Raw genomic sequence first — 17,681 nt, 5'->3', positions numbered from 1 at the left:
CTTTGTTATGCCCATACTGTACAAACATCAACAGACAGCTATCAAATATCTTAACACATCTGGCACCCTCCAAACACGGCCTCTTTCTTTTGTAATAGTGGGATATAAGACAGAAAAATGAAATACACGCACGACAATCTTTATTGTCTTCGCAATAGAACAGAATAAATTTGACGTAATAAATAGAAAACAACGATGCTCGGGGGCTATGTGGGGGGCGGGAAGCACATTCATAATAGTTCTGCCTTGCACATCAGATTATTTTCTGACAAAATCCAAAAAGCAACAGAGGGACTACGAAAGGTTTTTGTTTAAAACTGAATTTCATTTCTACATTTGCAACATAGAAAAGCTAGAATTTGTGTCGCTGCAGCATACCACTAGTCTATGCTAAAATCAAAACTATTGTAAATACTGTAATGGTTTGGTTTTACCCAATCACATATTTGCAAAACAAATAAATGCCATAAATATGAAACAATACAATGAAATAAAATAAATGAATAAAGTTAATGACATTCTTACACTGATGCACTGCTTTTCATGTTTAACCATTGCAGGAAAGAATCTTAAATAGCTGCAGTCAATCTTCGACTAAACAAAAGCTGCTTCCAGAATCTACAGCGGTAAACTGTTATGCCGAACAGAGAAATTGGGAATAACATCCAGCAAAAAAAAAAAAACACATGCACTTCTAAATACATTTTAATCTGATCACATTCACCATCTTGCCCTGGTAAATCTCAATGCTCCGCCTGCCGTTTTCAGTCTGACTACAACGTTTGGTTCCTAGCTGCTTTCCGGGAGATAATATTAACAATGCTTGTGGACCAAAGACTCTAAGAAAAGGATAAATGAGCCTTTAGGGTTAGCGGCAGCGCAAGGTATCATAGACTAACAAGCTCTGTAAAAGTTGACAGCTTGTGCCATCAAGCCATCGTATCTCACCGGGGTTTAATTAACTGGTAGCTGCGTGGGGGCGTGTGGCTGTCAAGCCGTCACTGTTGACATGCAATAAATTGGATGGGAACTTTTAGTTTCCCTGGAGAGATGGAGAGGGATGGTGAAGAAGGACAGGAAAGGGAGGCTGGAGTAGGGAGAATGAGGAAGGTGGTGGTAAAGTGCGTGGGTTGGACACAAACGAAGCATGCGGCTTGATCAGCTTTTGAGGGATTTCTCCCGTATCTTCTATTACAACAGAAGCCCTATTCATGAGGTTATGTAGATAGGCCCAAAGTAGGGAAAAAAAGAAAGTGTGTGTGTGCATATATATATATATATATATATATATATATATATATATATATATATATATATATATATATATATATATATATACGGTATATATATACACACCAGAGGTTGCGCTAGACTTTTTCGTTGTCTGTCATTTTGACTGACAGGGTCATAAAAATCCGGTCATAATCTATTTTTACCTGTCACTTAAATTTTTTAAATGATGATAATGACATTGTGGTGACCCTTTGTTTGGCATAATTCACCTTCCCTATTTATGTGTCCATTTGGCCGAGCGCGTTAGCGGCTACGACACAGTCACGTGACAGAGACACTTAAGAGCCGCGCGCGTTCCGGTGTTCTACAGAACAGGTGTTCTGACAAATTTTGCAACCCATCAAAAATTGCTACCTTGCGGTTTTGCGCATGCGCGTAACGTTAAAAATGGCCGCGAATGCAGCGATTCCAAAGTAAACACTACAAACTTTCTTTAAAGAAAGGAATATTTACTTAAGTTTGGTCTTGTAAAGACATGTACAAAAGTTCTCAGACACATCCTACCATGTTAGCTGCACACAGCAACTGCACCCCGCGCTCTCACTGTTAATGACTTCGCCGTGTCGTTAAGTATTAATTTACGCAATTTTCGTATTGCACATGTATGTTTATGATGTATCTAGTTTAGTTAGCACCTTTGGATAACATTGAGAGTCCAACTGAATGTAAAAGAGGGCATTTTCAGCTCCACAAAAGCTTTGGGAGCAAAATTTTATAAGGGAGCAAATTTTGACAGAACACCGGTTTGAATAGAGAGTTCACACTGAGAGCAGCAGAGCCACAGCGGCTGGACACAGAAAATTCGAGCTAACAAGACTCTTAACATTGCATACCGCTTCAACATATTCAATAGTATTTAGTTTTCATTCATTTTAAATTAATATTCTGTCCGAACAAGCTTAACAGAGAATCCACACCGTGCCATCACACATCAAGCAGATGAATATGTAACTTTTTCTCCGCAGTGACAAAAACAGCTGACTGTGGCCCCAGTAGGTAGATAGCCTACCATATGTAGCATATGGAACAATGAAATTAACAGTTCACCTGCTGTGGCCTGAACGTAGTTTCACACCATCCTCCTGGTGCGCATGGACTTGAATTGCGTGCCCGCTTGTGCAGTCCCTCTTTTTTCACCTCTTTTATCAACACCGTCGTTTTGGGGCTTTTTGAAGAAACTTTGCATACTCAGTTGCCTTGACATTTTTCAGAGTAAGGCCAACGACGTCATGCATCAAGAGAGACAATAGCTAATTAATATGCTCACTCGCCACCCTGTGGTCTGGGGTGTGAATTGCAACCTGTCAAAATGACGGATGGACTTCAGATTTTTCCGTCACCGTTTTAAAAAATCGGTCAACGACGGAAAATATTCGGTTAACGCGACCCCTGCACACACACACACACACACACACACACACACACACACATACATATATATATATATATATATATATATATATATATATATATATATATATATATATATATATATATATATATATATATATATATACATATATAGCATGTGTTAAGCTTGTGCATGGTCTACATGACCCAAAATGTAATGGCCACGTATGAAAAGACCAGTGGTGGAAGTACTTACTTTTTTTTTACCTAGGTTAAAGTACAGATACAGGTGTATTGTCTCCCAATGTAAAAATGTATTAAACGTGTATATCGTAATTTTCGCACCATAAGTCATACCTGATTATAAGTTGCCACCCACCAAATTTGGCACGAAAACAGCATTTGTTTATAGATAAGCTACACTAGACTATAAGCCGCTGCTTTCCTCACTGTATTATGGGATATTTACACCAAAAGATATTAACCAGTAACACTTTATTTTTTCCTCACTGTATTATGGGATATTTACACCAAAAGATATTAACCGGTAACACTTTATTTGACAGCGGTATCATACGACTGTCATAAGACCAAATGAAAAACCATGAAGCTTTGAACCAATTGGCTGCAAAGATTCATTGCTTCAAGAACCTTTATTTGGCCATCACTGCTCCCATGCTGTCAACACTTGTTGTCCAACATGCCTACTAGCATGCGTTGCAGAGCTACAAATGTAAATAAAAATCAAAACAAATGTTCTGTGCTAAATATTTCTTCAGTTACTGTTCCAGTTGTTTCATTAATTCCTAGTTATGGTATTTGGTAACACTTTATTGGACAGTAGCATTAAAAGACATTTCATTAGACCGTCATAATTATGACATGACAATGTCATGAGCATTAATGAATGCTTGTAACAGATGTCATTTAGTGTTATCTGGCAAATTATCTCACAATGGATTTTAAAGATCCAAGCTGGACATAAATGGAGTTAGTGACATAATTTGCCAGATGACACTAAATGACATCTGTCATAGGCATTCAGTAATGCCAATGATAGTGTCTTGTCATAATTATGATGGTCTTATGACAGTCTTATGACTCCGCTGTCAAAGTGTTACCTATTAAACCATATTAATCAAAGAATAAGCCACACTGGACTATAAGCCAAAGGAACCAGAAAAATTCGTTGACTGCTCGGTTTTATCTAAAACTGTGCAGAATTGAAAAAACAAGCAATAAAATGGACTGCATTGTAAACAGAAGCTTAACAAGCTCAAAAACTCCAAAACTTAGCATAATGGCGGATTGGAAGCAACTATCAGGTGTATACCACCACCTACTGTAGAAGAGCGTTCAGCCACGATCTGAATGCAAGCTGCTCTCACTGTTGGTTTTCATTGGTCAATATCTTGTTTACTTGCCTAATCTTGCTTGTACTTGTGTTACTGCCTCTAATGCACAGTTACGGTATAGTTGCACCGGGCTTGTCAATTTCGCCGCACGCATGAAAACAAAACTCACAATGAGAAAAAAATAAACAAAAGTAGCGAGTAACGCAGGTGACAATTTGAAAGTAGTGGCATAGACTTCATTATCAGTTGACGGGGCTCGGGGCCAATCCGTGGGGGGCCTATTTTTAAAAAAACTTAAAATTCAAATATTTTCAAAACCAAAGCCGCTAGGGACCTAAAACCAAAACAGACACCTCCCTAACGCTTATACGAGTCTCCACGAGTAGCGAAATAAAAAAAATTCAAAGTCGTTCCCTGATAAAATCCCGATTTTTAAAAATTTTTTTATACAAGCATAACAAAACTTAAATGGCTATAAATGTCTTAAATTTTAGGCTAGATGCATTAAAAAAAATCACCAAATACAGAGATAATCACCTATATTTTCAGAATCATTAACAAATATTTAACATATCTTAAAAGTTTTTGCCCGAAATAGCGACCTAATTTTTTTTTTTTTTTTTGTGCAATTTTTTTGAACAGCTAATAAATCACTCAATTTTCATATCAGAAACTTAATACTTGAGGAAAGCATGCAGAATCATCTTAATTTTACTCAACAAAAGCAAAATTTGCATTTTTCTATATACGATCAAAACTTATTTAGGTTGAATTTCGCTATTTTGTACTGATACAAAATCCAACATAGCGGCCGTCACGAAACAAAGAGCTTTTTAAGTTGAAAATTTTTTGAAATAAATGCTTAAATCGCGGAATTTCTATAGATATGAACGTAAAACAGTCTAGATTCTTAGATAATTTTTTTTTTTAAAAACGGGACGTTATCATTCATTTTATGTAAATATTTTAAGCAATAGCTACATTCATTTTATCCATTGATTTTTTTCACAACATTTCAAAGTGCATGCATGGTGCTATTGAAATCATTTGCTCCCAAAAACATATAAATACGATCTATTTTTAATTGTTTCAGTGTCCCAAAAACGTTTTTATGTCTTTTACATTTATTTATTTTTTTTATTATTATTATTATTTTTTTTTTTACAAGAGGCATCTCGAGCTTCTGTTGCACCTAAACTGCAATGCTTTCAAAACTCATTTTAAAGCAATAAAACTGGCCACTGGAGGGCTGGAGCGCATTTTGTAAGAACTCATCTCGGGCCAAGAAAGGAAGTGAAGAAAAATAGTCAGGAAACAGAAGTTGGAGGGATCTAGTGAAGACGCTTTAGAATTTGAGAAAAATGTGGAGAACGATTGGGAAAAAAAAGGCAAACGACACCGGAGTGTTTTGAAAAGAAAACAAAACCATCATCAAAGAAGGATTAAAAAAATATATATATACGTATCTTGATGAGACAGGTGACGGCCACAACAGCGTCAGGTTTCACACGCGTTCTGCGGCGCTCACGTTGCGTTACTCCTGAGCCCGAGGTTGAAACCAACGATGAAGATGATGAAAAAAGTGAGACCCATCTTGATCCGGACTCATCAGATTACTGGGAGCCACCTCATTCCACCGGGAGCAGCCAAATGCCTTCCCCATTGTTATGTGCGCAAATAGTTCAATAGTTTAGTTATGTGTAAATAAATTGTTACTTTGCGATGTCTGATGTTTGAAATGTATGCTTTTACAAAAAGCTCAATTTCTCTGTTTTTTCATCAGAAATTGGAAAATTACTCAAACTAGGCTATTTTCTAATGCTAATTTCTAAAGAATGGAAAAAGATATGAACTAACTTATTTTCTGCTGAAAGAAGAGAGTCTAATCTTTTTTTGGGTGGGTTCCATGTTTATATCTCAATAGAACAGAATTTTCCGTGGGCCTTGCAAAATCAGTCAAAATCCAGTAAAACGCCTTGCTCCAGTGAGAATGGCTGGGAGTGAATGAGTTAATATAATAATTACTAGAGATGTTCGATCTTTTTTCTTTTTTCTCGATTTTTTTTTTTTTTTTTTAATTAAATCGTTTTCTAATTGTATTTAATGTCATAGACATAATATGTTACACTCATCCAGAGTCTTTAGTTTAAGCTTAAGGTAGGGTTATCAAATTTATCCCAAAAATGGCGGTAATAAGTTTTTTCAAATGTATCACGTTAAAAAATTTAACTCAATTAATGCATGCGTTGCACGACCCACTCACGCATTATCGCACTCAAGCTGTAATGGCGCCATTTTACCTATGTAGAAAGGCAGCATAAAATAAGTAGAGTGAATTTTGGCAGCCTTTGGAGGCTTATTTTAATTGACTAAAGCCTTACAATCTCTCACCCTACGATTAGAAATGTCACGGGAAGCAATGTGGGGAAGCAAGGTCGCATTTAATCTTTTGCTCAACACCTTACTTGATTTCCCAACGCAGAGAAGATATATGAATTGCTAGCACTACGCACAGTCATGGTTCCACTTCCCATCATGGTTCCACTTCCCATCATGCATTGGGGCATGGCTGCAGTATCATTTACTGAAAGCTCAACAAATACACTAGATGGCAATATTTAGTCACAATATACAAAGTCACAAGTCTTTCTATCCGTGGATCCCTCTCACAGTAAGAATGTTAATAATGTAAATGCCATCTTGAGGATTTATTGTCATAATAAACAAATACAGTACTTATGTACTGTTTGTTGAATGTGTATATTCGTCCGAGTTTTATTCAGTTTTTTCTTAATGCATTGCCAAAATGTATATGATCGGGAAAAATTATCGGGAATGATTGGAATTGAATCGGGAGCAAAAAAAGCAATCGGATCGGGAAATATCGGGATCGGCAGATACTCAAACTAAAACGATCTGGATCGGATCAGGAGCAAAAAAACATGATCGGAACAACCCTAATAATTACCTTATTGTCTGTGGGCGCTGTCTTGTCAACTTCCATCTTATATGTCTTTTTCTCTTCACCTATTTGTGCTGTCATTCCTCAAATAAAAAGTGGAATATTCTATTTATCAACTGGTTGCTATAGTTTTTCTTTTCGGCAAACAACTTCAAAAAAAAAACATCTAAATCCTCACTTTTATTAATTATCCGCAATTTAAAAAATTGAAATAATTCATAACATCCATTTATCACCCAAGCCTACCCTCACCTCTCACAGAAAATCTTGCACTCACATAAACCGTTTCACATGCAGTAGAAAACTCAAACAAACAAAAAAACTCACACGGAACAACTTCTCACTTCTTGCTAGAATGTTTTCCCTTCTTATTCTTTTTGTGTGTGTGCTTTATGTCCAAATAAGAGTTTTTTTTTTATTTTGTCCAAACGAGTTAAAAAAAAAAAAAAGGGTGTCGGAATATGTTTTTTGAGTCTAGACAGAACCAGGGCCGGCCTAGGGCATTTGGGGGCCCTAAGCAAAATAATGCAAAGGGGCCCACATTTTTGGCCCACCATTTCGTCACAGTGTATTGTGAAACCCATACATGCAATCCAACCTATACGTCCTTATTTTGTATATTAATCAGATTTTGTTGCACTGCATACTTCAAACTTCAAAGAGGTTAAGGAATAACTTTGATTTTTTTTAATCTTGTAATCAAGTATCAAAACTCACAAAAGTCTGTAGTAGTAAAAACTGTAGTAAACAAAATAGAATATAAATTAAACAATTGCCAAATTGGGGGCCCCCTAGTGGTCAGGGGCCCTAAGCAGCTGCATAGTCTGCGTATTGGCTGGGCCGGCCCTGTACAGAACCTTATGTTGTATGTTTTAATCTCAGTGTTACATGTTCCCAAATATTAGTCCCATTCTAGTAGGTGAGAACTCAAATCTTTCAAAACATCCAATGGAGCGCGAGAGGAAGCCAGTGAGTCATCAGCGTCTCTCTTTGCACATCCAAATAAGGCGCCTGGAGGCGCTCTTGCGAAAAGGCGATCTCTTGATGATTGCGTGGGCGAATGGAGAGGGAGCCGAGATGGAGGGAGGACGGTGGGTTTTCCTCGCAGCATCTCTCGGGGGGAGGGGAGGTATCGGAAGGAGGAGGGTGAGGAGGAATACGTGTTCATTCACTTGTGCACTGACTTGAAATGTGCGACGCGTGGGCAGGCAGGCAAAGACACGACACGACAACACGAAAAAGCCGGGAAAGCCGCAATTACCACAATTATTTGTGCTTTCCAGATGGGATGAGCAGTTCCCGGTGTAATGATCAAATTATATGGTTTAACGAGTGGGAAGGGATTGCTGAAATACACACTTAACTTTTGTTCACAATACTTATGATGCTAATTTAAGTGATAATTTGATAGCTGTAGCCATTAGCCTTTTACAAAGCAAAATTGACTTTGTTGCCAATCTAAGGACCTACCTACCAACCAATTTACAGTGGGGCAAATAAGTATTTAGTCAACCACTAATTGTGCAAGTTCTCCCACTTAAAAATATTAGAGAGGCCTGTAATTGTCAACATGGGTAAACCTCAACCACGAGAGACAGAATGTGGGGAAAAAAAGGAGAAAATCACATTGTTTGATTTTTAAAGAATTTATTTGTAAATCATGGTGGAAAATAAGTATTTGGTCATTACCAAAAGTTCATCTCAATACTTTGTTATGTATCCTTTGTTGGCAATAACGGAGGCCAGACGTTTTCTGTAACTCTTCACAAGCTTTTCACACACTGTTGCTGGTATTTTGGCCCATTCCTCCATGCAGATCTCCTCTAGAGCAGTGATGTTTTGGGGCTGTCGTTGGGCAACACAGACTTTCAACTCCCTACACAGATTTTCTATGGGGTTGAGATCTGGAAACTGGCTAGACTTCGCCAGGACCTTGAAATGCTTCTTACGAAGCCACTCTTTTATTGCCCCTGGCTATGTGTTTGCGATCATTGTCATGCTGAAAGACCCACCCACGTCTCATCTTCAATGCCCTTGCTAATGGAAGGAGATTTTCTCTCAAAATCTCTCGATACATGGCCCCATTCATTCTTTCCTTTACACAGATGAGTCATCCTGGTCCCTTTGCAGAAAAACAGCCCCAAAGCATGATGTTTCCACCCCCATGCTTCACAGTGGGTATGGTGTTCCTTGGATGCAATTCAGTATTCTTTCTCCTCCAAACACGAGAACCTGTGTTTTTACCAAAAAGTTCTATTTTGGTTTCATCTGACCATAACACATTCTCCCAGTCCTCTTCTGGATCATCCAAATGCTCTCTAGCGAACCGCAGACGGGCCTGGACGTGTACTTTCTTCAGCAGGGGGACACATCTGGCAGTGCAGGATTTGAGTCCCTGGCGGCGCATTGTGTTACTGATAGTAGCCTTTGTTACTGTAGTCCCAGCTCTCTGTAGGTCATTCTCTAGGTCCCCCCGTGTGGTTCCTAGATTTTTGCTCACCCTTCTTGTTATCATTTTGACGCCACGGGGTGAGATCTTGCATGGAGCCCCAGATCAAGGGAGATTATCAGTGGTCATGTATGTCTTCCATTTTCTAATAATTGCTCCCACAGTTGATTTCTTTACACCAAGTGTTATACCTATTGCAGATTTAGTCTTCCCACCCTGGTGCAGGTCTACAATTTTGTCTCTGGTGTCCTTTGACAGCTCTTTGGTCTTGGCCATAGTGGAATTTGGAATGTGACGGACTGAGATTTTGGACAGATGTCTTTTATACCGATAATAAGTTAAAACAGGTGCCATTAATACATGTAAAGAGTGGAGCCTCGTTAGACCTCGTTAGAAGATGTTAGACCTCTTTGACAGCCAGAAATCTTGCTTGTTTGTAGGTGACCAAATACTTATTTTCCACTCTAATTTGGAAATAAATTCTTTAAAAATCAAACAATGTGATTTTCTGGGGTTTTTTTCCACATTCTGTCTCTCATGGTTGAGGTTTACTCACGTTGACAATTACAGGCCTCTCTAATCTTTTCAAGTAGGAAAACTTGCACAATGGCTGCTTGACTAATTGCTTATTTGCCCCACTGTACCTACTGTAGAGATATTTTTTCCCATATGTTTGTTCATTGTACTTGGTACATTCATTTCAATATTGTTTTGTCTTTCTGACTTTATAAGAGACCATTTGCAGCGCTTCTGAAGCAAGGTCATTAACAGATAACACAGCTGCCTAGTAAAATTACACTTTCTTGTGAGCCTCTTCATTGGTTAACATTTGGGCCTGCCTATTCGTATTGGAAATGACAAAAAGTGTACACGTTGAGAGTTAGGGCAGATATTCTCGAAGGCTTTCGGGGACATTTATCCTGGCCGGCCAGCTTTTGCTTTCCTAAATAAATTTATCTTAGACGATTATTGCTTTCTTTTTTTACCTGAATTGGGTACAAAATTTACAGGAATTGGGCCGTCATTTCCTGTTCATCAAGAGAATAAAAGAAACTGTAAAAAGAGAAATCGACTTGTCAGCTAGTCAAAGGTTTATTTATTGAAGGTTTCTTTGTGAGAAAAGATTTGGCAACTGCATCTTTAGCTGTGTAGAGAGCAGTGTTGTCATTAACGCGTTACATTAATTACGTTATGTTAATCTGCTTACTTTCTTTCAGTAATGAGCAATCAAACGCGTTCATTTTTCCAAGCCAGGAATTTGCTTAAAGTTGGTTTTCTTAGTGTCTGTGAGTTACTATTTTGTATTGCCTTATAATGTATGTTGAATGAAGAATATTGTAATCATGTATGAAGAGCATTTTGAATAGAAAATGTTAGAAAGGTTCCCAAAGGTTCGTTTGCATGTAACCGCTCATAGTTACTTCCTGTTTTGGTAGCGAGTCACACGCATTAAGTGTTTTGGGACTGAGAAAGGCGTGGCAAACGCGGGTGCACATTCGAGCCAAGTGCAGCCACCATGTTGATCAGGGTTGATCATGAAAGAACATGAGTATTTTTCCTTCATTCTGGAGGGTTCCAGCAATAGGTTGAGGCCGCTACATGCGCAGCCGTTTCGTAGTTTTGCTATTGCAACGGCGGGTAGTCATCTCTCTAAGTCGGCAAGCCATTGTTTACATGATATTCGGCTTGCACATTTATGCCGTGAGGTGACATGTTCGTTTAGCATCTTTGGGATGTGTTGTCCGATTGAGTTTAACGTGCTTAGCTGCCGCCACGTTTTATGGCCAAATTGACCGTGTGTGTGTACGGCGTACTTCCGGCTGCTCCACCTCTGTATTTATTGCACTGTTTATTCCACAATTCATTTGTGTGTTGTTGATTTGCATTTTTTTTACATTGGCACTGATATGCTGTTAACCCCTAAACCCTAACCCGAAGTTCAGAATTTTTGACACTAGACTTAACCTTCGAGTTAGCGAGGGTTTAATTAGTTGGTGGAGTTGGTTATTTGTTGGTTTCAGGGCTACTGAGTGGATAAGCTAACGCAAGTCAATAGTGGTTATTTGTTGGTTTCAGGGCTACTGAGTGGATAAGCTAACGCAAGTCAATAGTGGTTGACGTCAACTCCATCAACTAATTAAACCCCCGCTAACTTGAAGATTAAAGGGGAACTGAAGAGGTTTTCAGATTTCGCTCTTAAGTGTTTTACTCAGTTGAATTGTATTCAGTGCGTCATTCGCTCTCTCAAAAAGTCACATAAAAAAAAAAAAATTATTATTGACCGCGTAGTTTTTGAGTTATGGCCATAGCAACACCATAGCAACGAGGGACGCGCCGTCCTGCCAACCCCTACCTCGTGACGTAACTTCCAGGAAGCCTCGCCACCACTCTGAACACGGAAATATAGCACCACGCTATCCTCGCTATATATTGCAAACATTTTCTGGGTTTTACTCGCGGGATTCGTCATGCCATCTCGATGTGTAGCGATATGAATTATGTGAAAAATTCTGATCTTTCTCTTTAAATTTAATTATTGGAAAGTCAATTAGCTGTGATGACATTTTTCTATTGCCATTCTTATGTTGAGGCAGCAAAGGGAAAAAAATGGTCAAAAGTAACCGATAAATCCCTTTTAAAGTAATTTAGTTACTTTGATGTTTGAAGTAACTAGATTAATTTTTTTGAGGCGTATTCAGTAACCGTTACTAAATTACATCTTCAAGTAATCCGTGACAATACTGTAGAGAGTGGCACATTTGGTCCACCTCATCACAGCATGTTTGCGTCACGTTTTCGTGTCAAACCTTTTCTCATGCTCTGAATTTGCCAGAATTGAGTGTGCCGTTCTGTTGAATTGTTCCTAAAGCTACTAAATATAATATACTATGTGCTACTTGTGGCTTCACATATTACGTTTATTTACCTTGAAGTGTTTAATTAAACACAGCACACCAGATAACCATGATGGAAAGCAAGATTGCTAACTCTCAAAGCTTACTTAATTTTTTGTTAATAAAAAACCCTCAGGGTAGTTTGTTTTTGGACAGGTGTGCATCAATTTTCATAGAGAGCACCTGTCTAAACAACAAACCAACCGACCAAGTCAAGCAGGCCATGTGAGAATAGTAAATAAAATGAATCGAAAAGAAGGTTGAGGCATTGTAAAATTAGTGGATTCGTGACATATTGGACATTCATGTGGTGCCCTATTGAATTCAGCGATTTATTTGGCATTTTAATTTAGGCATTTATCTCATGATTGCTAAGTGACTCATTTTGCATGGGATTTAAACGCTTTTAATAGTTAATAAACACAGTGTGTTCTTTGTATTTTAGTCACAAGAAGCACTGTATACAGTGGTACCTCTACATACGAAAGTCTCTAGATACAGAATTTTCATGTTAAGACGCCTCAACGGGAAAATATTGCCTCTTGTTACGAAAGAAAAGGCAAAAATACAATATAGCTAGTACTCGCTGAATTTACTGAACGTAATATACTGTACTTATAGCTGCTCTTCCATTGGCTATTGCCTAGCATTCCTGGCATCCAATTGGCCAAGAGGGACCTTTACTGTATGCGTATGTGTGTATCCCAGCATCATCTTCATTTCCCCCTTGTATCCCCACAGCTTTACATGAGTTTTTTACCTTTAATTCTTTACCCTATTCCTTTTTTTTTTTATTATGCACAACACTGATTTTATGTTTATTGTGCAATAATCTAATTGTAACATGTATTTGTTAAATGTTTTGTTGCATCTTTATGCATTATAAAAAATGTATGTCTGAATTTTGTGGGGCTTGAAATGGATTAGGGCATTTACATGGGAAACGCGTCTCTACTTACATAATTTTCAAGTTATGAAACTACTTCCAGAACCAATTCATTTCGTAAGTAGAGGTACTATTGTATAAGAAAACTTGATATATATTGTACCTAATAGATTGGTAGGTAAATTCATACATTTTATTTCTTCATATTATTATCTTGATTACAATACATTTAAATGCTCATCATAACACTGTCATAAGACTGTCATAGTCTTGATATGGCACCTGTCATGAATATGAATAAATGCTTAAAAGTGCCTATGACAGCAAGAAGCATGGTTTTTTTTTCATATTTTCCGCTGTATTTTACGCTCCTGAATGAGATGGACCGCTTGGATGTGTGTGGAAGCGATCGCTATATTTAGTTTTTTGAATCTTGCGCCATGAAAATGTGTGAATTCCGGCTCCAGTCTCGAGTTGAGAAAGAGGGCGCTGTGACGTGTACGCGTCCTCTTCACCAGCCGTACTGTTGTATGAGAAGGACTAAGGATTCAGCTGATTTTGTGGATTAATTTGTTTATTTTTCGTAACACGCCAGCCAAATGGCTGCAGAAAAATTATGTTGTACCAGGGAGAAGTGTGTGAGCCTTTTTGGGGTGTCACAAGCCCTACTACTGTGGGACCATTAGATTTACAAGGAAGTGAGTAAACATCGTGTTTTGTATTATGTCAAACACTGGGATAATTTTAATACGAAGGTGGCTTGCATTTTGTGGCTGACATGCTCCTTCTCCACTCTGCCAACGACACCGGCGGCTTGTCGCACATCCCCCCGCCGGGTGAGCACTATACTCGGTTTGTTTATTTATTTACTTATTTCCTTTTCAGGCGTGGACAGGCAACAATCCAAACGTATCGTAGGACGCAAATTATCGAAAAACAATTTTGACATTTCAAGATTGTGTGGTGATTGCAATTTTTTTCCCCCTCCCCACTTGATTGTGTAAATGTTCATATTCCCAATTTATGTAGTTTATTGCCAGTTTATTGCCCTCTTCATGCGCCCGATTTTCTGTCAAATTTTCAACCCCATCAGAAATTGCAACTTTGTGTTAAAATGGCCGCGAATACAGCAATTACAAAGTAAACACTACAAACTTTCTTTAAATAAAGGACTATTTACTTACGTTTCATAATGGATGGGCAGGTAGAAAAGATCTCCTAAGACACATTCTGTCTGTCATTTAGCTGCACGCCTCTTTGTTTATGTCGTCGCCTTGTAGTAAAGCATTATTTTTCATTTATTCATGTTGACCATATGGCAGCTACGCGTCCCTCCGACGTCATCCGGTTTGTCCGGCGGAACTCTCCAGCTGCTTCCCTGGCAAGCTCTCCTGTCCGTAGTAGCAGGGGAATGAGCTGTAATTTGCTCTCTGCCGGGCGGGTTGCCGATCGGTGAAGACAATCGACAACCCCGTGGCAGTGTGACATGATCCCGGGCTAGTTTCATGTGCTTTTTCACTTTGAAAAGCAAAAGTAAGACTTTGAGACGTCACTCGGTTGGGGTTAGCATGTCGGCTAGCTGTCACACCTCTTGGTTTGTTTACATTCTCCGAAGCCGGGGCGGGGGGCAGGGAAATGTCAAAAGCCTGACTAACTACGGCGGCATAATATACCGTTCGGGAGGTGCGACACTAAAGGTAAAGTGGACAGTTTTGACCATTATGGAGTAATTTTGCCATGTCGTACTGAATAAATGCATTTCTATTATTTCATATTCCATCTAGCACAAGATTGTTATTTGTCATGACCATACCATTTATTTAGCAATTGGGAAAAATACTTCAATAAATAGAATATCCTTTAAAAAAATATTGGAGTAGAGAGACTGAAAGAAACAATGACATTTTGCAGCTCTCTTTGTCGCATTTTCCTCGTTATGAATAATTCCCCTCAATGGGCTGCATACTAAATCAGATGAAACCGTTCTCCCGCTGACGTCATCCACCTGTTGGGGACGCTCGAGCCCTATAATAGTAGGTGTGGCTAGACGGCGGATTAAAACACTAATTTGTCGTCATCTGCACTTAGCCAAATTGTTGTATATAGTCAAATCGTATCAAGATATCATTCTAATTCACATTATAATGCTATTTAAGACTTTTTTTTAATCCTGTCGTACGCACTTTAAGACAGATGTCCTTTAGGCTAGGTTCAGACCACTGGTCTTAATGCATGAATCCTATTTTTTTGTGTTTTTCCGAATCGAGTGCGGCATTAACTTATTAACATTAACAGTCTGAACGAGACAAGTCACATAGAAGTGGACCATTTCAAATCTGATCTGGTGCACTTTCGTATGTTGTTTAAATCCGATCTGGGCCACATTTTTCCAGAATGTGGCGGCGGTCTGAACTGTCAAGTCTCACAAATCGGAATTCATGCAGCAATTCTGTCAGCATAGAGCGAGAGCGGCAGGCCGGACCACAGCGATGTAGCTGTGCATTAGCGTTAGCGCCTAGCTTGAACTCGGCTTTTACGCAGGATGCGGGCTTGACAACAGTCATAAAAAAATAAAATAAAATGAAGAAAGGATGAGCCTGATAATGCTTGATTTTCTTTTTGTGTGCCAAATGAGCAATATTTCAGTATTGCTTACATGGCCGAGTTGGGTCAAACTGATGCACACACATGAAGCTTATGTACGTGCGTCATACGTCACTCTGCAGTATGACCTAGCTTGCAGTATAACCTAGCCTGGCTAGGTTCATACCACAGGTCTTAATGCACAATCCGATTTTTTGTCATAACTGTTTTTTGGCGTGCCCATTCAGACTGCCTTTTTTGATTGAGCTCATTCAAGTATCACACATGCGCACTAATTCGCAGTCCGAGATGTACTGAGCAAACTGACCTGCATGCGCAGGAGCAACAAAACAAATACCGGCTTAACATCATTCTAGAATCTAGGCTGAGCATATTTTGATTTCCAAAAAGTGGACACACATAACAGCCATAAATAATCCTCGTTTATTCTTATATTCAGAGTTTATATGGATTGATAGCATGCACGCACTGTGCGTGCATGACGCACAAACGTACGGACAGTTTTCCCCGACTCTTGGCCGAGTAAGCAATCTTTAAATATTATTTGGAGCACAGAATGACGTTTTTATGACTGTTGTCAAGCCCGCTTCTTCCCTAAAACCTGTGTTCAAGCTAGGCGCCAATGCTTACGCACAGCTACATTGCTACTGTAGCGCCCTGTCTCTCTCGCTCTTTGCTGACTTGACAGTTCAGACAGCAGCCACATTCTGGAAAACTGTGGCCCAGATCGAATTTTAACTAAAGATGTCCCGATCGGGTCCAATCACGTCATTTTCAAAGTATCGGAATCGGCAAAAAAATATCGGCCATGCCTTTTTTTAAATATATACACTATGTATATATATATATATATATATATATATATATATTTTTTTTAATTAAATCGTTTTCTAATTGTATTTAACGTTACAGACATAATATGTTACACTCATCCAGAGTCTTTAGTTTAGGTTTAAGGTAGGGTTATCAAATGTATCCCAATGTGCACGGCCCTCTCGCTCATTGTCGCGCTCAATCTGTAATGATGCCGTTTTACCTATATAGAGAGATAAAAGGCAGCGCTAAATGAGTAGAGTGAATTTTGGCAGCCTTTGGAGCCTACTTTTAATTGGCTAAAGCCTTGCAATCCCAATATTGTGGGAAGCAATATGGGGAAGCAAGGTGGCAATTGATCTTTGTCTTAACACCTTATGTTATTTCCCAACGCAGAGAAGATATATCAATTGGTAGCGCTACGCACAGTCATGGTTCCACTTCCCATCATGCATTTGGGATGGCCACAGTATCATTTACTGAAAGCTCAACAAATACACTAGATGGCAATATTTAGTCACAATATACAAAGTCACAAGTCTTTCTATCTGTGGATCCCTCTCACAGAAAGAATGTTAATAATGTAAATGCCATCTTGAGGATTTATTGTCATAATAAACAAATACAGTACTTATGTACTGTATGTTGAACGTATATATTCGTCCGAGTTTTATTCATTTTTTTCTTAATGCATTGCCAAAATCTATATGATCAGGAAAAATTATCGGGAATGATTGGAATTGAATAGGGAGCAAAAAAAAAAAAAAAAAGCAATCGGATCGGGAAATATCAGGATCGGAAGATACTCAAACTAAAACGATCGGGATCGGATCGGGAGCAAAAAAACATGATCGGAACAATCCTAATTTTAACCATATATGAAAGTGATCTGGGTCGAATTTGAAATCGTCCATTTTCCCATTCAGACCGTCCTGTTAATGCCCCACTCAATTCAGAAAAACACGGAAAATCGGATTCGTGCTTTAAGACCTGCAGTATGAACCTAGCCTTAGAGCAGGGGAGCCCAATCCCGGTCCTCGAGAGCCCCTATCCAGCTTGTTTTCCATGTCTCCCT

This window comes from Corythoichthys intestinalis, chromosome 7 (genome assembly GCF_030265065.1).
Source record: "Corythoichthys intestinalis isolate RoL2023-P3 chromosome 7, ASM3026506v1, whole genome shotgun sequence".
In the NCBI taxonomy this organism is placed as follows: Eukaryota; Metazoa; Chordata; class Actinopteri; order Syngnathiformes; family Syngnathidae; genus Corythoichthys; species Corythoichthys intestinalis.
Note: the sequence above shows the minus strand (reverse complement) of the source record.